Raw genomic sequence first — 17231 nt, 5'->3', positions numbered from 1 at the left:
GGTGGTTAATAGGGAAGAGGAAACCATTTTCTTAGTGGTAATCGTGGGAGCTCGGCAGTGCTCATTTTTCATACTTTATCAGACTAGACCTTGCGGGCAGAGAGGTGGCCCCGGCCGCTCTCCGCGTGGCAGTGGGGCGTCCCGGGGTGACGGTGAGACCCCCGTGACCTGTGTGGCCCCAGCCTCTGCGCTGGAGGCCTGTGCCGTTCCTGCATCTGACACGCTGACATCAGTCCCTCTGTGCAGGGCGGTGCTGGGCCTCGCGGAGCTGGCTTCCTGCCGGGGACACTGACCGTGACCCCCCGTCAGGTAAGCAGGATCAGGGCAGAGGGCCCCGGTGCAGGCGCTGGGCGAGGGCGGGGCCGTCCTGGGGAGGTGATGTCTGAGCTGAGACCTGCCCGGATGACCAGGAGCCCCCAGGGGCCTTCAGTCAGGCTGCACGGACATCGCTTGTCACCCTGGTTTTGGCCACGGATGGGCACCCGAAGGGCAGGACAGATGTGCTAGAAGTTGGAGGGGCGAGAAGGATTAATGTGGTGCTCTGGGCTGTGCCTGCGGGGGCTGCCCTGGCCATCCTGACCGCCCCCCGTGGACCAGAGCGGCCGGGCCTTTGTGGCCTGTCTTCCTTCTCTGCAGCTTCCCAGGGTCCGGCCAGGGAGGGTTCGTGCGTGCCTGGGAGCAATTCAGGTTGAAAGTTTTCATTTGCCTGGTTTCTCATTTCATCTTCAAAATAATTCAGCTACGCCCCTTCCTATTTTGTCTAATCAGCTCTCACCTTTATGCTTCAAGTCCCACGAAATCCTCTGCAGAGGCGGAGGCTGGGTCACTTTTGATTCTTCGTTCGCTCCCGTGTGTTCCTAACACTCTCTTTTCTCTTTCTCGTTTCCCTTTCCTTTCGGAGGGTCTCAAGCCCCTCTGTCTGTCTCCTCCCTGGCCTGATGGGTGTCGCAGGTGTCGTCCTGGGCGCTGGGCCGGAGGACTCTCGTCACCTGTGTCACCGTGGACATCCTGCCCCGTGCCTCCCAGCCCCCTCCCGCTTGCTGGTTCCGTGGCTCTGTGTCCAGTTCCCTCCCATTTCCTGCCTCCGTTCTTTGCCGAGGACCTCCTCACCCCTGGGCCCCTTCCCATGGTCCCCACATCTGTCCCCACTCGGCCACCAGCCGCTAGCCGTTCACCCTCCCGCGGGAGCCCGCTCGCTCCAAGGGGCCCCCCCCCAGTGTCCCCTCCCCTCTGCGCTGCCCGGTCTCAGCCTGCCCCTTGTCCCTCCACGCACCGTGCCCGCCATGCTTCACGATCATCCCCCTTCTTTGGCTCTTGTCACTTTGTCACGCTCTGGTTATCCTGCGCCCGGGCGGGGCCAGAAGCTCTGTGGCTGGAGAAGTAACAGAATCATGATGGTTCCCCAGAAAATCCTCTTCTCGCTCCTCGGCTGGGTCCACCTATTGGGAGGAAAATCTCTTTCTTCCTCGGAGGAAGGAGCATGGCCGAGGCAGCATGGCTTTGAGGTGCTATGAATTTGTGGTGATGATTGGATTGTTGTAATGATTTTACGTGAGGTTATAGCTGATGGTAGAACATAAATGTTACGGATGAGAGAAAGGTTTGCAAAATGCTCCATCGTGAATGCAACCGAGACGAGTGGGAAAGGGTCCTTGTTACAAAGGAGGGCCGAGGGGTGCGACTCCGTGGAGGGGACCTCAACCACGCTGCAGGCAGCAGGACCGGCTCCACAGGCGTCGGGATGAGGAGCACATTCGGAAAACCGGAACCATGAAGATGCCAGCAGAGAGCGCCTGGCAGGTGCCACAGTGGTGGTGAGCCCCAGAGGAAGCAAGAGGGCAGCCATGCAAGTCAGCGTACAGGATGTGGCCACACGCAACTGACCACCGAGGCCACTTTCAGGACTGAGGTGATTGCCCTTGTCTGTGCACGTGTGGGTGCCCATGGCACTTGGTGTCCCGGCTCTCTGGCCAGGTGGCATGTGCTGGTATCTTCTCTACCCTCTGGGCTTTTATCACAGATTAAATGAGTCAAATAGCCTTTTCCCAGTCTTCTAACCACATCCTCGGTCTCTCAAACCTCTATCACTTTCCTTTCTGTTTACTGATGCACACAGAATATATTTAATCTAAAAAACTTGAATATCAATCCTATAGTTCTCCCAAATCACCCCAGACCCTTCTCTTGACCGCCGACCAGAGATGAGTAGTCTACGTTTGTCATTCCTATTTACCTTGATATCCTCCCCCTTGAAGCTGCCCTCAGAAAGATCCTGGGGCCAGTTTGAACCACCCAGCTTCGGGGCTATTGGGTTGGCCCTGCATCTTCCTTGTATCCAGGCACCTTTGGCTTTTCTGCTTCTTCCATCTCCAGGGTCCCAGGTGTCCCCGAAGCCCGCTCTCCCTCAGGCCCTGTGTCCCCACGGGTCAGTCCCTGACAGTCGTCTCCGGACCTGCTTCCTCTCCTCCCCCTCCGACATCACCGGTTACCTCTGAGCAAAGTCCCTCTTAAACGTCCCAATTTCTACTCCTCGAATTGCCTCGTCTCTCAAGTCGACAACCGGAGAGGACAGGGCGAGTTTCTCGGTCGGCCGCCCAGACTGCTATCTAAGCCCTGCCAGGGCTCTGAGCTCCTGCCGCTCGCATCTGCGTTGCACCCCAGCCCCTGTCTTCCCTCCATCTCCTGCTGCCCCTGGCCTTCCATCCCATACATTGTGTCTAAATGGTCCTAATGGTTGTATCTCACCTTTAAAACCTCCAAGGACCCATTTTCTTCTAAAAAACCACCCTCTCATCCTGGCACCGGAGGCTCTCTGTGATCTGACTACGGTCCATCGACAGCCTTTCTAGCTGTCCAGGATGGACCTTCACCCAAGTGTCTCCCTGGCGTCCTCCAACACACCCTGCTTGATAAACCTGCACCTCGTCCCCTCCACCTGCAATGTCCTCCCTAAGGAATCACCTCCTCCTGGTCCCTGTAGCTGAAAACAGTGGCTTCTGGAGGTTAAACCTCTAGCTTCGCTGTGGCCTGAGGCTGCCTCTCACCATGTCCTGTGTGCACTATCTCACCTTGCTTCCTGGCTGTGGTTCCTTGAAGGCGGGTCCCAACCTGTGTGTCCCTCAAGCCCAGCCTGACCGTGCTAGAGACAGGATCAGGGAAACAGTCCGTTGAGCTCTGGTAAGCTGCAGACTCTGTGTCAAGGGCTCTTTCCCCAAGCCTCCTCGTGCTGGGCGTGCAGAGAGGGAGGGTCAGCTGCAGGTCAGAGCTCCAGGACACTCAGGCCGCACGTGACCGACCTGGGAATCAAACCCAGCATTGCCTTATTCCAAAGCCTTTCACACCACATGGGTGAAAGGCGTTTTCAAACTGTCCCCCAGCCCCCCTTTAGCAGTGAGTGATTTTCCAAAACAAAATCTGATGTAGAACATCAGTGTTTTGAACAGATGAAAATAGGGCTACCATGATTGAAGCATCTGGTCCCCCCGTACAGCCCTCTCTTCCCTCCCTCCCCTTCCTAATCCTGGCTTTTTCCGGGTCAGCCCCCATCCCTCTCCAGCTCTTTCTTCCCCTCCCTCTCCCTCCCCTTGGCTCTTACCTCCCTTACAACGTTCCTGGCTCTGCCTCCTTCTCCCCCCTGCTCCCTCCCTACCCTGCTGGACCACCAGGGTCTCCTTTTCTCTCACAGCTTTACTGAATGTCCCTTTCTCCCGGAAGCCTTCCCTGGGAACCTAAAGCCCCAGCCTCCTGCTTTGGCTGTCCTAACCCCTTCCCTGCTTTATTCCCTTTTCCTCAGTATTTATTGCTCTCAATTTATACGTACTTTACTTATTAATTTTGTCTGGTGTCCTCTCTCCATGCAAACAGGGACTGTGCTGTTAGCTGCTGTATTTCAGCACCAGGAACAGCGCCGGCACGTAGTAGGTGCTCAGTTCATACTCGTTGAATGAAAGCCCCTTGGGAGCTCTGGGCTTGTAGCAGAGCAGTTTGAAAACCTGCTGTCCACCCTCCTACTTCCACAAATGTCAATGAATGTGCCTTCGTAGAATAAATATTTGGGAGAACGAGCGAGTGGGCCAATGCCGTGTGGCCTGAGCCTCTGAGGTCACTATTTACCGCAGGGAAGCGTTATTGCAGCCTCCTTCCACTTAACGCCCTCCCACAGCTTACTGGAAATGTGATGCTAGCATTGTAATATTTTTTTAGCTTCCTGATTGTCGCAATTTCCAGATCCATCATCCCTAATCTGGCACATGTCAGAAGGGCGCTTTTAGCACCAGAGGCTGATATTTTGGGAACCTGTCTGCCAGGCACCTAGTTTTGGTTGTCTTTCAGATTTGAGACCAGGCAGAAGACAGCTCCACCGGATTTGAATTCCGAGGATGCCCCTGGCCACGCATGCTGCTGCTGGCGCTGGCTCAGCTTGCAGCGCTGGAAATGCAGGAACTGGTGGCTCCCTTTGCAATGGGGGTGTGAAAAGAGGAGGAAGTATTCAGAGGAGCTGGAGTGGGTTAAAAGCAGCCAGCCTGTCTGTCTGTCTGCAGCACCTTTGCACAGAGTAGGGGTGCTAGGCAGACCTAAATGCCTACCTGCCTCTCTGGGGTTCTCTGGGTGGCATTTGGATGCCACTGCTGGTTTTCAGTTGACAGGTTGTCAAACCGATTAGCGTGCGTGTCCAAGGCTGGTGCATTGGCTGTGTGTCCAGCGATGGCTAATGGTTTCCTCCAGCCCCTTCAAAGCTCATCCTCATAGATGCAGGCACGTGGCCAGGGGGCTGCTTCTTCCCTCCTTAGAGGAGACGAGGGAGAACCTTCAGGTCTTTCAAGGTCTCTGGTAAACAGAAACCCACCAAAATTCCAGGTGGTAGGGGTGTCAGGGGGAGCAGTGCAGTGGTTCAGGTGTCTGCACACGTGGGACGGCCACGGCAGCAGGGCTGGAGGAACTGCAGTCCGGGTGGGTAGCCCTTCCCGCCGGTGGGCTTCTGGACCATGGAAGGTTTTGTAATGAACATTTTATCTTACTGAACAACATTGATGCTTCTTGCTAAGATACAGGGGAGTTTTGGGAAAAGACATGTGAGCTGAGATTGGTCAAGGGCCAGAGCAGTGCGGTGGAAACACCCTGTCCTGTCTCAGATCCACTTCAAACCCCTATCCAGGTCTCCAGGAGCCTCTGACAGCTGCCTCACCCGCGTCTGGTTTTAGCTTCTGGTGACTGTGTTGGGGCTGCCCTGTGCTATGTGGAGCTCTCCTCCTCACCACCAACTCTTGAGCTCTCCTGGGGTCAGAAGTGCTGGAGTGTCTTCACAGATAAGAGAAAGAAATGTGCATTTACTTCAAAACCGAAACTCGTACCTAGGTCTTAGCCTGGCCTTCAGGGGAGCCGCGAACCACGGAGACGCCATGCCTCAGTTTGTTGGCATGTGCGTTTTTCTGGGGAGGGGGCTTCCATTTATTTTTGTAGCTATCTATCTCTGCTCCCCAGAAAGCAGAGTGTGAGACAGAGGACACGTGTGATCTTATTTTATTTCTGGAATACAATCCAGGGAGAGGAGTGAGGGCAGGGCCGTGAAGCAGAGAAGAGAGAGCTCCTAGAAAGGAGGGTATGTCCCGCTCCTGCCCAGTGGGCTGCGCCTGCATTGTTTAGGCTTCAGGTGGGAGATGCGGAGGAGGCCTCTCTCCAGGGAAGCCGAGGGGTAGGATGCTCGATGAGGCCTGCTTGTGTCGACAGGAGGTCACAATCCACACGGAGCTGGACCAGGAGACAGGCGGTGTCTGCGGTCCAGAGGTTCTGATACAGACTCTCCAGCTACCTGCCTACCTTCAGGGCTGCCGTGTACAGGTGTACAGTTTGTGCACTGCCCAAAAGTTCCTCATCTGAACTCTGTTTGCTGAGCCTTGTGTCCAGGGACCTGTGCCTGCCCAGAGGCAAATGCCTTTTTCTCTCAGCTCTGAGGGAATACTGCTCACCTGCTTTCCCAGAGTGACCAGTGGGGTCCCCCATGCCACCTGTGCCACTGTGGCCTGTGCCCCAGCCTGGGCACCCCGAGTACGGCTCAGACACCCCCTCATGAGCAGACTCTGTGCTCACTGCTCATGGGGTCCCTCCCCCACCTGCCCTGAGTTTGGTTCCAGACCCTGCTTCCCAGAGGCATTTGGTGTTGCCTTGGGCTTCCTGTGCCTGCTCAGACGTGAGGATTTGGCCCTGGGTCCTTCCCCTCCTGCGGCCGGGCCCTCAGTGCGCCCCGTGTCAGGATCCTTGGGCACTGGGCCATAGTTTTCCTCTGGCAAACAAATACATCTGCTTATGGAATCTGACAGCCTCTGTGTTTTTATTTTTAACTTATGGAACTATATATTCTTGCTTTCATTTAGCAAACATTTGTTAACTTTGACTCTGTAGCAGGAACCATGTCTTATTGGTGAGATTCTGGGCAAGTGACTTAATTTTCCAAGTTTCATTTTTCTCATCTGTGACCTGGAGATAATAATTATTTACCCCAGAGGGGTCCTGCCCTTTAAGCAAGGCAATGGATCTTAAAGGGCTTCACCCAATACCAGCCATAGGAGGAGTTCAACAGGTGTGGGTGTTCTCCCCTGCCAATCCTCCCTCTCCTCCCCAGAGGGCGATATGATGCCATGGCTGCCGCCAAGATGCTCACGGTCAGCCCAGCCTTAACCCTGTTCTCGCGTGATGAGCTCTCTGGGCGCAGCACCTCCCACCCTGCTCTGCAGTGGTGACAAACATGTTCTGGAATGATGCTGCAAGGCTCTACTTACTGCTGTGGCTTCTGTGCCTCGTTTTCCTTCTAGAACACACCTCACAGAGCTGTTGAAGGATGAGTTAGGTAGCATATGGAGAGCATTTAGAACAGTGACTGGCACATAGCAAGTGTTCAATAAACAGTAGCTGTTCTCATCATTATTATTCTATCACCAATGAGAGAGAAATGAGTTGAAATCTAACCTTGCTGAACAGCCACTAAGTAGTGTTTGAATTAACTTGTGTTGGTCCTTGCCTCTGGGTGGCTGGAGGAGATCATCATAGCTGTTGGAGATGACAGATCGAGCAAGTGCAAAGGCCCGTTGATGTCAGAGGACACGGCAGGTGTGGTCCTGTGAGGAGGTCTGCCCTTGGCTGCAGTCAATGTCACGGTCCTGAATCAAGTTTCAAGTTTCTCTGAGTTCATATCCCACTGCTGCTGGATCCTTAGAATAAAGATTGAGCTTATAAAGACCTAGGAAAATGACTTTTCTGAACTTTGATTCTTTGTTTTGAATTCTGAGGAGACAATACACTTTTGTGATTCAGAACATGGACTCCAGGTCAGAGGTACTCAATTCAAATCTTCCTTGTCATTTATTAAACTATCTGAGTGACTGTGCAAATCACCTAACCTCTCTGTTCCTTGGTTCTCCTGTCAGGAAAAGTGGGAAAATAATAGCACCTACCTTGTCTAGTTGTTTCAGGGATTAAATGTGATAATGGATGAAAGCCTTTTAGTATTGTACGTTTTAGCACAGTCCCTGGAAGAGGATAAGTGCCATTATTATTATTTCAAAAAACTCCCCCTCAACTTTTTACTGTAAAAATTTTCAAAGTTATAGAATGATTGAAAATGTAGCACAATAAACACCCATATACTCTGCACCTGGATATAAAACTTGTAAATATTTTGACATATTTGCTTTATCTCTGTAAATATATCAATCAATCAATCAATCTATCTATAGATCTACATACATAAAACTTTTGCTAATATAGTGTAAAAGGAAGTTGCCAACATCATGATGTTTCACTCCTAAAACTTTATCCTGCTCCTAATAATAAGGACATTCTCCTACATAACCACAATCCCCTTATCACACCTAAGAAAAGTCAAAATAATTCCATAAAATCATTTAATGTCAGTCTATATTTAAATTTTTCCAGTCATCCCAAGAAGAATATTTGATGATGCCAAAGTATTACCCCGAGGACTACTTGTGAGTACAAAGAGGGAGGAAGGGATCTTTACCAAAGAGAGATCTGGCCATGTTAACATACTGCCACTACGTAGTGGTCTGCTTACACATCATCACCTAAGCGCTAAAATAACTACCCGTAATCAATCAAGCCTGCAGACCTGTACTGTTCAATATGGTAGCCACTAGCCAGACGTATGTGCTTGAGATGTGCTCTAAGTATAAAATATGTTCCAAATTTTGAAGACTTGGTATGAAGAAATAATGTGAAATATTTAATTAGTAATTTAAAAAGTACCGATTAAGTGTTGAAATTATAAGATTTAAGGTATAGTGAGTTACATAAAGTATGTTATTAACACTAACTTCACCTGTTTTAAAAAATGTTTTAATGTGGCTATGAGAAAATTTATTTTTTTTAATTTATTTTTATTTTTTAAAAATTAATTAACTAATTAACTTGTTTATTTTTGTCTGCGTTGGGTCTTCGTTGCTGCACGCGGGCTTTCTCGAGTTGCGGCGAGCGGGGGCTGGTCTTTGTTGCGGTGCGTGGGCTTCTCTGAGAAAATTTAGAATCACATATGTGGCACACATCATACTTCTATTGGACCTAACTTTCAGAAAGTTGAGGAATGGAGGAACAACGTAAATGACACTGTGAGGAAACAATCTGATAAAACAAGAATTTGAGACATTCTAGAAAACTCTTCAAAAAGTCAATGTCATGAAAAAAAGAAAAAGGCGAGAAGATGTTCTAGATTAGGAAACTACTGAGATGAAACAAGCACTCCTTGAACCTGGATTGGGTCCCACAACAAAAGCAACCAAACAGCTCTCTGCCCCCATCACCAGACAAAATGTCATAAGAGGCAGTCTTAGAAACTGTTATTATTAAAGATAAGCAAGAACTGGATGTTGAAGGGCATGCTCTGTATTTGATGAGGGCAACTCAGGGAGCTTAAGAGGGGTTTGTTACTAGATGTGGCACTTGTGAAGAACTCCACTGGAAACTGGGATGCTGACATTTTAAGATATTGAGGTTTGAGAAACTCTAGGTGATCAGACAAGATCCATCCCACCCCTGGGACAGAGAGGCACAGGAAAAGGACTTTTATGTTGAGAGATCACCTTGCGTGAAGTTAGGGTTTGGTGGGTTTTCTTTTTGGACACTTAAGCTGCTCTCGGAAGTATCGGAAATTGGGGTTTATAACAGAACCAGAAAAATAAAATACGTGATGAAATTTAAGAAAAGCCTTGACCTTCTTAGCCATTATTCTCTTTGTGGTCCTTGCCTTTTGAGTCATAGACTTGAACTGATATCCTTAGCTCTAGGCAATGAAGGATATTTTGACACAGATAGAGAAAGACATTTGGGTTCCTAAAGTGGACACAGTCTACTGGAATCAGAACATACTCCGAGGTGGCTGGACGCTGGGGGCTTTGCAGGTGTTTCCTTTTTATTTGCTACCTCTTTGGATCCGCTCACTTTCTGGGAGATTTGAAATTGTTTCTGCTCTATTTCATTTTAGAAACAGCTAAACACCAACTGGTAGAGATGAATTTTACGATAGCTCTGGGCTTTTCTCCATCCAAATTACACATTTATTGAGAATAGCTATGCCTATAATTTTCACTGAAAATGAAAAGATCACTTACGCAAATTGATAGGCAGGGCATTATGTACCTTTGATTACATTTACAATGTATTTCTGATTTGGGCTTTTTGTAAAGTTTTGCTATTTTATTTCCATTGTAGCAGTTGGCAAGAGATCTGTCCCTTTTTTCTCCCCAGTACATGAATCTCAAGTCAGCCATGTTAAATCAGAAATACTGGAATGGTCTAATTTTTTGTAGTGCTGGGAAAAAGGCATTTAGGGATTTCTGTGCTTATTTGCCCTGAGAGTTTCTGTGATTCTTGGTGGCTAGAGTAGCACCTGTGTCTCACATGGGTGGCTGTAGGGACAGGTCTGCCATCCTGTTGCATCTTCTGGTTGGCAGGCAGTCATCCTGGTGTAAACATGCATGTTTAAGCCATGACGCCACATACACGGTGTTGAGCTGATTCCGTTGCCATGAGTCGTGCGGTGATAGAAACGCCGAGGGGGTGCTCGACATGGGCCGGGCCCCTCACCCAGGGTCCCTGTGTTCTGGTGACGTGCATTCACGCACTAGGTTGGGAACATTCACCATATCAGTGAGCCCAGCATCAGCTAGGTTCTGAGTTAACTCACAATGTGATGATCCCCAAACTTGAAAGAGGTTTACAGGGGACAAGATCTATTGATGGTGACTGCCATATTTGACCTATTAACAAAGGCACCAAGCCCTACCCAGTTACAGGGTCCTCGGGAAGCTGGTTCTTATCCGGGTTTGCTTGGTGAGGGTGATGCTTGTGTAAAGGGGTCTGCAGGGTTCCAAGGACACTTCACATGGGTCTTTCCACATCATTCCTCCCGCGCTTCAAATGCGGGCAATGCCGAGCTGCTGCAGGGCTCCCACGTGGCTTTCTAGCCCAGGCTGCTGCACTCTCAGCTCCCTAATTACAGTGTGGTTTGTGCCTTTCTCCCCCTGCCCCCCGACCGTGACATGCTTGTCTGATGAAGTCTGGGGGCCGCCAAAGCCATGCTCGTGTACGCAGTTGTGCCAGACGAGGCTCTGTGCCTTGCTTTTCACTCAGAGTGGTGTTGAAATGAAAGACAGTCAAGGAGAGAGATGATTTGCAAATTGCAACAGCTCATTTACAAACATCAATATTTTAACTCTTACTGGTGTCAGATTACCCCCAAACTACCTTACAAATGACCCCACCACACCAGCAAAGGACAGACGCTGTCCTTCAGTGTCTGTCCTCCCCTTGCCGAGGAAGAGATTCAACAGGGTTGTGGCCACGGAGCCTAAAGGCTACGCCTCCCAGCCTACCTGGCGTGGCCACGTGGCTAGTGGGGCATGAGTGGAAGCCATGTGCACATCTGCCCTGTCGTTCTCCAGGAGGAGAGGGAATGGGTTCTTTCTCCTGCTGCCTGGAGTGCAGCCGCGTAGACAAGGCGAATACCCCGGGGTCAGCAGGTGACCAGGCAGAAGAGCTAGGGGCTGCACTTGAATGTCCGTCTGTGCTTGCAGAGCCAGGGGTCATAGTTCACCTCACGTCCTCGTGCACCCCTTTCCCTGGCAGCGAGACACATCTGTGCTCAGACTTCCAGCCTCTGTCTCTCTCCTCCAGCACAGATGAGACGCAGGTGTGCGGAACAGATCCATAGGAGGCTTGAGACGCAGTGAGTCTAAGACTTACCATTTGGATTAGCAAGGACAATTCTTTACTACATGAATAAATGAATGAATGAATCATCTGTCCACCCTTCCATCCACCCATTCATCAACCCACCCACCCATCCATCCATCCATCCATCCATCCATCCCTCCATCCACCCATTCATCCATCCCTCCATCCATCCCTCCATCCCTCCATCTAACCATCCCTCCCTCCACCCATCCAAACCAAAAAAAAAAAAAAGTCTCTGCCCCCGTGGAGCTTATTTTCTCACTAGTAAGGGAGTCAGAGAAATTAAAAATTCTTAATCATTGATCCCTTATTTCCCAGATCCCATTCTGTTACTTAGTTTTTTCCAGCAACATATAAAAAATGTCTTTTATTTTCTTGGTTGTGATCACGTTATATCATACCTCCCTAATACTACACCCCATATCTTGATTATACTTAGGAGTCCCAAATCTCCTCATTCTCACATGTATAGGCAATATTTGGGGTTATTTTTACAACTATGGTATTTTAGTATATCTTATTATTAATTTCATTCCCAGAAGCAACTTTATTTCCAAGTTTTGGGGGCATTTACTTCTGTGTCTAAATGACATTCATTCATTCATTCAAAAACATTCATTCTTTTAACAAATACTTCTCGGGCAGTAATTGTATGTCACACTGTTCTAGGTGCTGCGGGTATAACAGTGAAGCGAACAGACAAGTCTGCCCAGTGATGCAAGTGGGCAGCAACGTACCATTCAGCTGTGATTGCAAAGGCATGTGTGAGTGAGGCTGTAAGAAAGTGTTTTAACCAAATTATTTTCATTCTAGTTAAAACTAAAATTGAGGAATTGGCCTAAACTCTGCATCCTAACTTAAACATCAACATATAACTTCTTTACTGTATGTCACAGCAATAAAGATGTTTAAAAAGGTCATACAGGTCCACATTTTTCTTCAGCGAACTTCTTCTGGTTTCTGTAGCTGGTGTCATAAAGACATCAGCCCATTTTTGCTAATCATCATCTCATTTTTTTCTCATTAAGATTTACACTCCATCCATTTTTTTGCAGAGGCCCTGGATCTCAGCCACCTTTTACTTCAGTCTGTGTTACGAAAACCACATCATGAGCAAAAACTATCACAGGTGATTCTCAAGTGAATTTAATAGTTTTCTTTTATGTTTAAATCCAAGAATCCTTTTTGATTAGCCAAATTGTGAATTCTTCACTTCATGGTATTAGGCCTATTAGTTTTTCATTTTATTCCTGTCTTAAATAGAAACATCAGAATATTTTGTTCCCAATTTTAACCTGTATGCTGAATACTACCTGGCAGACGTTCCAAGTCATATTTTATTTGACATCTTCATATATTTTGATGTACTTTCTACTAATACGTCTTCCTCAACAATTCCACCTCATTCCAAGTTCCTTCTGTTCTCATTGCTTTCTTTGAATACTTAATAAAAACTTCATTTATAAGGCACTTTATTTCCATTATAAAGAAGAGAGGAAAATCTTTCAAACAACAATTCTTTACTACATGATCAAAGCTGTGCTTTAAAGGGAGCTGCCTCATTTGCTTCCATCTATAATCCAACTACACGCACTGGCCACTGTTTATTAGATTATTAAAGTCCTTTTCTATTTAGAATTAAGCGGTAAGAATCATTGCTTTTCTTTTCAAAACAATTGAGAGAACAGAAAATAGCATTGGCATATGAATTTGTATTTCACATATTGTTCTTAAAATAGTTTTACATAGCATTTCATAGAATTCCGCCTATTGATATTGAAAAATAATATTTATGAGTTAATATTGATCAAATCAAATTATTCCATGTAGATCGGGTGACCATCCATCCAGGTAAACCTTTCCTAGTTCCTCAATTTTAACAGAAATGACAACTAGGGCTCCCTGTATAACTCCTATTCAAATATGCATGGAGGATTCCCTGAACGAAGTGAAGTCTGTACACACACACACACACACACACACACACACACACACACACACCCTGGCTCAGATCAGTTGCTCAGAGAGCTGTGAATTGGACTGCATTTGTTTGGCCTCACACAGAATTTCTTAAACTCACACATTCTTTTGTTTTATCCTGACTGCGATGAAGCGTGTGAATTGCAAGTGTATGACGTATGAAACTTGTCATTGTACTTATTGTAAAAACGTGGTTAGGACATTATCCATGACTTCACACAGTTTTATTCTCTTTGTGAAGACTCACGGGTAAAATTCGCAATATCAGAAAAACTGGGGCTATCCTAATTTTTTTTTTTTTTGGCCACGTCAGGTGGCTTGCAGGATCTTTAGTTCCCCAACTGGGGATTGAACCTGGGTCCCCTGCAGTGGAGTCCTAACCACTGGACCACCAGGGAGTTCCCAGTTCTTATCTTAAGCATATTGTGACTCATAATTAGTATTCTTCTTTTCTGCTTTGTCTACTAGGAATCTTTAGTATTTTTGGCTCATTCCTGACTTCCAATCAAGATGATATGGAATGTAATTCTAGGGGGTAATCAGGCTGTAATTTCTTAATCGTGTTTTTCCTTTACCTTGACTTCTCAGCTATTTCTCCTAACAGTTAAGACCTTAAGGCCTCAGACCTGATTTGAATTCTAGCTTTACCACTTACTAACTGTATTGCACTGTGCAAATTAAAGTCTCTCTAACTCCCAGTTTTTCACCCCAAAAAATGGAGATAATAATACTACCTACTGTAAAGGGTTATTGCAGATAAAACGCAATAGTGTAGGTAAAAACTTTAGCATGTACCTGCTGCATGGTAAATGTTTAATAAATAATTTTTGAAAATTATGTATTTTGATGTGCCTCTCAGAAACTTTAGAAAACCAAGTTATTATATCAGCAAACAAACAAATGAATAGCTTTATGAGCTTTTTTTTTCATACTTGCTTAGACTGGCAAAATATTTTTCTACCCAAAGAGCTGTAGTGATGAGTAGGGGAAAGAGCATGGGCATTGGAATTGGATAGACTTGGCCTCAGAGCTCAACCTGCAAGTTACTAGCTCTCTGAACTTGAACTGTGAATCTTTCTGGCTCCCTTGGACTGCCCTCAGCTCCTGAGTTTGCCATCACCACCTTGCTAGGACTGTCTTTCTTGGTTTTGGCTTTAGAAAATAAACAAACAAAAATATAGCCCAAGCTTGTGTGTAGCTGCTTTATTCAATATGGTGTCTCCCTCTCTGTCCCTACTATGTAGACGCTAGGGCCCCTCTTACAGGGTCTCGTAGCCCTCTGTGTTTACCACCGACCATTAGTACACTGTGTTATCGATTATATTCTGATGCTTCACACTCACCATAGCAGATGTCTCTTGTTTTTTTGCTATTTTGTCCCTCAAATCCACACAGTAGCCATGGTGGGCTCCTGTAGCTACCTCCCCTGTATGTGATCATGTCTCCCTGGTTACAGTTACTGGACCAGGAAAAGGCAGCTAATACGGACCAATTACTGTTCTTTACTTAGGCCGTAGTTGAGGAATTTATGGGTGAATACTTGTCCTCAAATGTCTCTTCCTAGGATTTGGAGTTAGGCTAGAGAGAGTGTGTCTAGACCGGTATGCAAATGTGGTCACTGTCACTGGCCTTGCTTTCTACCAGGTGCGTCTTCCTGAGATATGTGAAGAGCTGTACTTGGCTCGCAGGGGCTGGAAGGGGCTGGCTTCCCTCCTGGGCATCCTATCAGAGACCAAGCGCGGGGCAGCTGGAGAGAGTCCAGGACCGCAGTCTTGGCTGCGCTTCCAACTGCGGTGGAGCTTTGCACACCCAGGGGCACGGCTCACCCAGTCTCTCTGAATCAGAAGTTCCCGGGAAATACTGGGTGGCCAGGGCTGAGAGCTTGTCTGGGGCCCTTTCTCCCCCTGCTCAGGGAAGGCAGGCCGTCGTCAATTCCAGGCGGATGGTGAGGCAGAGCTGGAAGAAGGGGCAGCACGAGGCACCGCGCCCGGCGGGCACAGACACGCGCTCGTCCGCCCCTTTGCTGGTCACACCGGCGGGCCCCAGGAGGACAGAGGTGTCATCCCGACTAACCGGCTGCGGCTGCTGGGGGCGGCCCCAGGGGGTGAGAGGCGTGGTGATGGCTGGGTTAATCCGCAGCAGGAGGGGGCCGGCGTGACCTCCCTTTGTCCCTGCCCCTTGATGAGCAGTGCAGCTGGGAGAGGCTGTCGGATTTGATGAGCAACTGGTCCCACAGAGACAGAGCACTTTGGATTTTTCCCTTAAGCCAAAGGCAGGCCTTTTTTCAAGATTTGACCCCTGGTACCTGAAAAGACAGGTGATGGGAAATTGTCTCATGTGTTTGTGGTTGGAATTTTGGCCATTTCAAATGGCCAGGGTGTACAGAATTTGACCTCTGAGAATGAATTCTGGACTCTTCTGGAACCTTCTAGAGAATGGCCTGGCCCCTGGCACCTCTCCAGCAGCATCCCTCGCATCTCACAGGTACACTGGGGTCTTCCAGGAGTGCACCTGCCCAGCCCTTCCACTGTGTGTGCATGGTTCTTCTCTGCACAGACTGCCTTCATCCTCACTGGCTGGGATAACTCCTGCACATCCTTCAAACCTCAGGTCAGGAGTCATGTTTCCGGGAAACCTTGTAGGTGCTCTCTCCCCGTCTGGGTGGTGAAGTTCACTGTGCTGTGTGTTCCCAGGTCAGCGGCCGGTCAGACCGCATGGCTCCCGATGTGGGCAAGTGCGGTGCCCCCGAGCCCCAGGTCCCTTGTGTGTAAAATGGGACCAGTGACATCCACCCTGTGATGTTGTGGCAGGGTTATGTCAGCTCATCTGTGCCAAGCGTTTAACATGCCACCTGACGTTTAGCAAACTTTCAACGAAGGACCACCGCTGTCTCCTACTGACACATTGGTTTCGAAATCTCCAGAGACTAGCTCAGGTCCTGGCACTGAGTGGGGTTGCTCAGTAAAGGTCTGACGATGAATGTTGGAGACAGAAGAAAGAAAAGCTAAGAACCTGGTCAGCTTGTGTACAATTAACGGTAATTATAACCATTGTTTTTTTAACTAATGGTCATTTGTGCCTAATTACTAGGCAGTACAATAAAGTGCTGTACAAGCGTAACAAACATTTCCACCACCTTTTCTATGTTCTGGACATGTTTTAGATACAATAACTCCTTTGAGACTCACAGTAACCCTATAAGGTAGGCCTTATTAATTTTAATATCATAACCTGCACTTATAGATGAGGAGGCTGGGTCATGGCAGGGTTAGTAAACTCATCCTAAGGTCAAGCAGCAGAGCCAGGACTTCAGCTGTGGCTGCATGGTCCCAACGCGATGCTGCAGCTCCCTGGCCAGATTCGACCATGATAAAGCACGTATGGAACCCACCCAAGTGAAGGAGGCCCCCCACGGCTCAGACCCCTGCAGACCAGAGGCAGGTGGGCTTTGGTCTTGGCTGGGAAGAGCATCCTCCAGAGAAGGCATAGCTTTAGGGCGACACCCCAGCCATGTCCACACTCCCAGATGGAGCCCCTCAAAGCGGGCAGCTCAGGAAGATGGCAGTGGCAGGGAGCAGGTGTGGGGATGGAGGAGCCGGGCATGGAGAATGGAGCTGCAGAAGAGGCAGCAAAGGGGTCCCCTCCCCGCGATTAGGAGTGAGAAGCCCCCTCCGGGACCCACCTCGACCTCAGCCACCAGCCCTGCCGAGGGCGCCCTTCTCTCCCCTCTAGAAATTGCAGCCCTGCTGGCCCTGTCTGCGCATTTGGGACCCTGAGAAATGAATGTCAGAGTGGCTTTAAAAACAGTCTCTAACGTACTCATTTGATGTTGTGCACTTTTTATTGACATACAATATACACGCAGGAGGGTGCCCAGATTGTATGTCATATTCATCCTGCCTTTTTATTTTCTGTATTTCTGATGTTTTGACATCTTGGAGCCCTGATGACCTTGGAGGGCCTGCCCGCCCCCCCAGGACTAGCTGATTCCTAAAGATAGGAGACAACTC

At 48.4% G+C, this 17231-nt stretch overlaps 1 pseudogene across 1 annotated transcript; it reads left to right on the top strand.

Moving 5' to 3' along the window:
* Positions 1-222: 222 nt before the first annotated feature.
* Positions 223-1067, top strand: LOC309642906 (annotated as a pseudogene). Its single transcript has one exon. The product of its transcript is annotated as an uncharacterized misc_RNA (transcript).
* Positions 1068-17231: the final 16164 nt, after the last annotated feature.

The sequence above is a fragment of the Balaenoptera physalus genome, assembly GCF_965194825.1.
Source record: "Balaenoptera physalus genome assembly, chromosome: 14".
In the NCBI taxonomy this organism is placed as follows: domain Eukaryota; kingdom Metazoa; phylum Chordata; class Mammalia; order Artiodactyla; family Balaenopteridae; genus Balaenoptera; species Balaenoptera physalus.
This window is presented reverse-complemented; position numbering and strand designations above follow the sequence as displayed.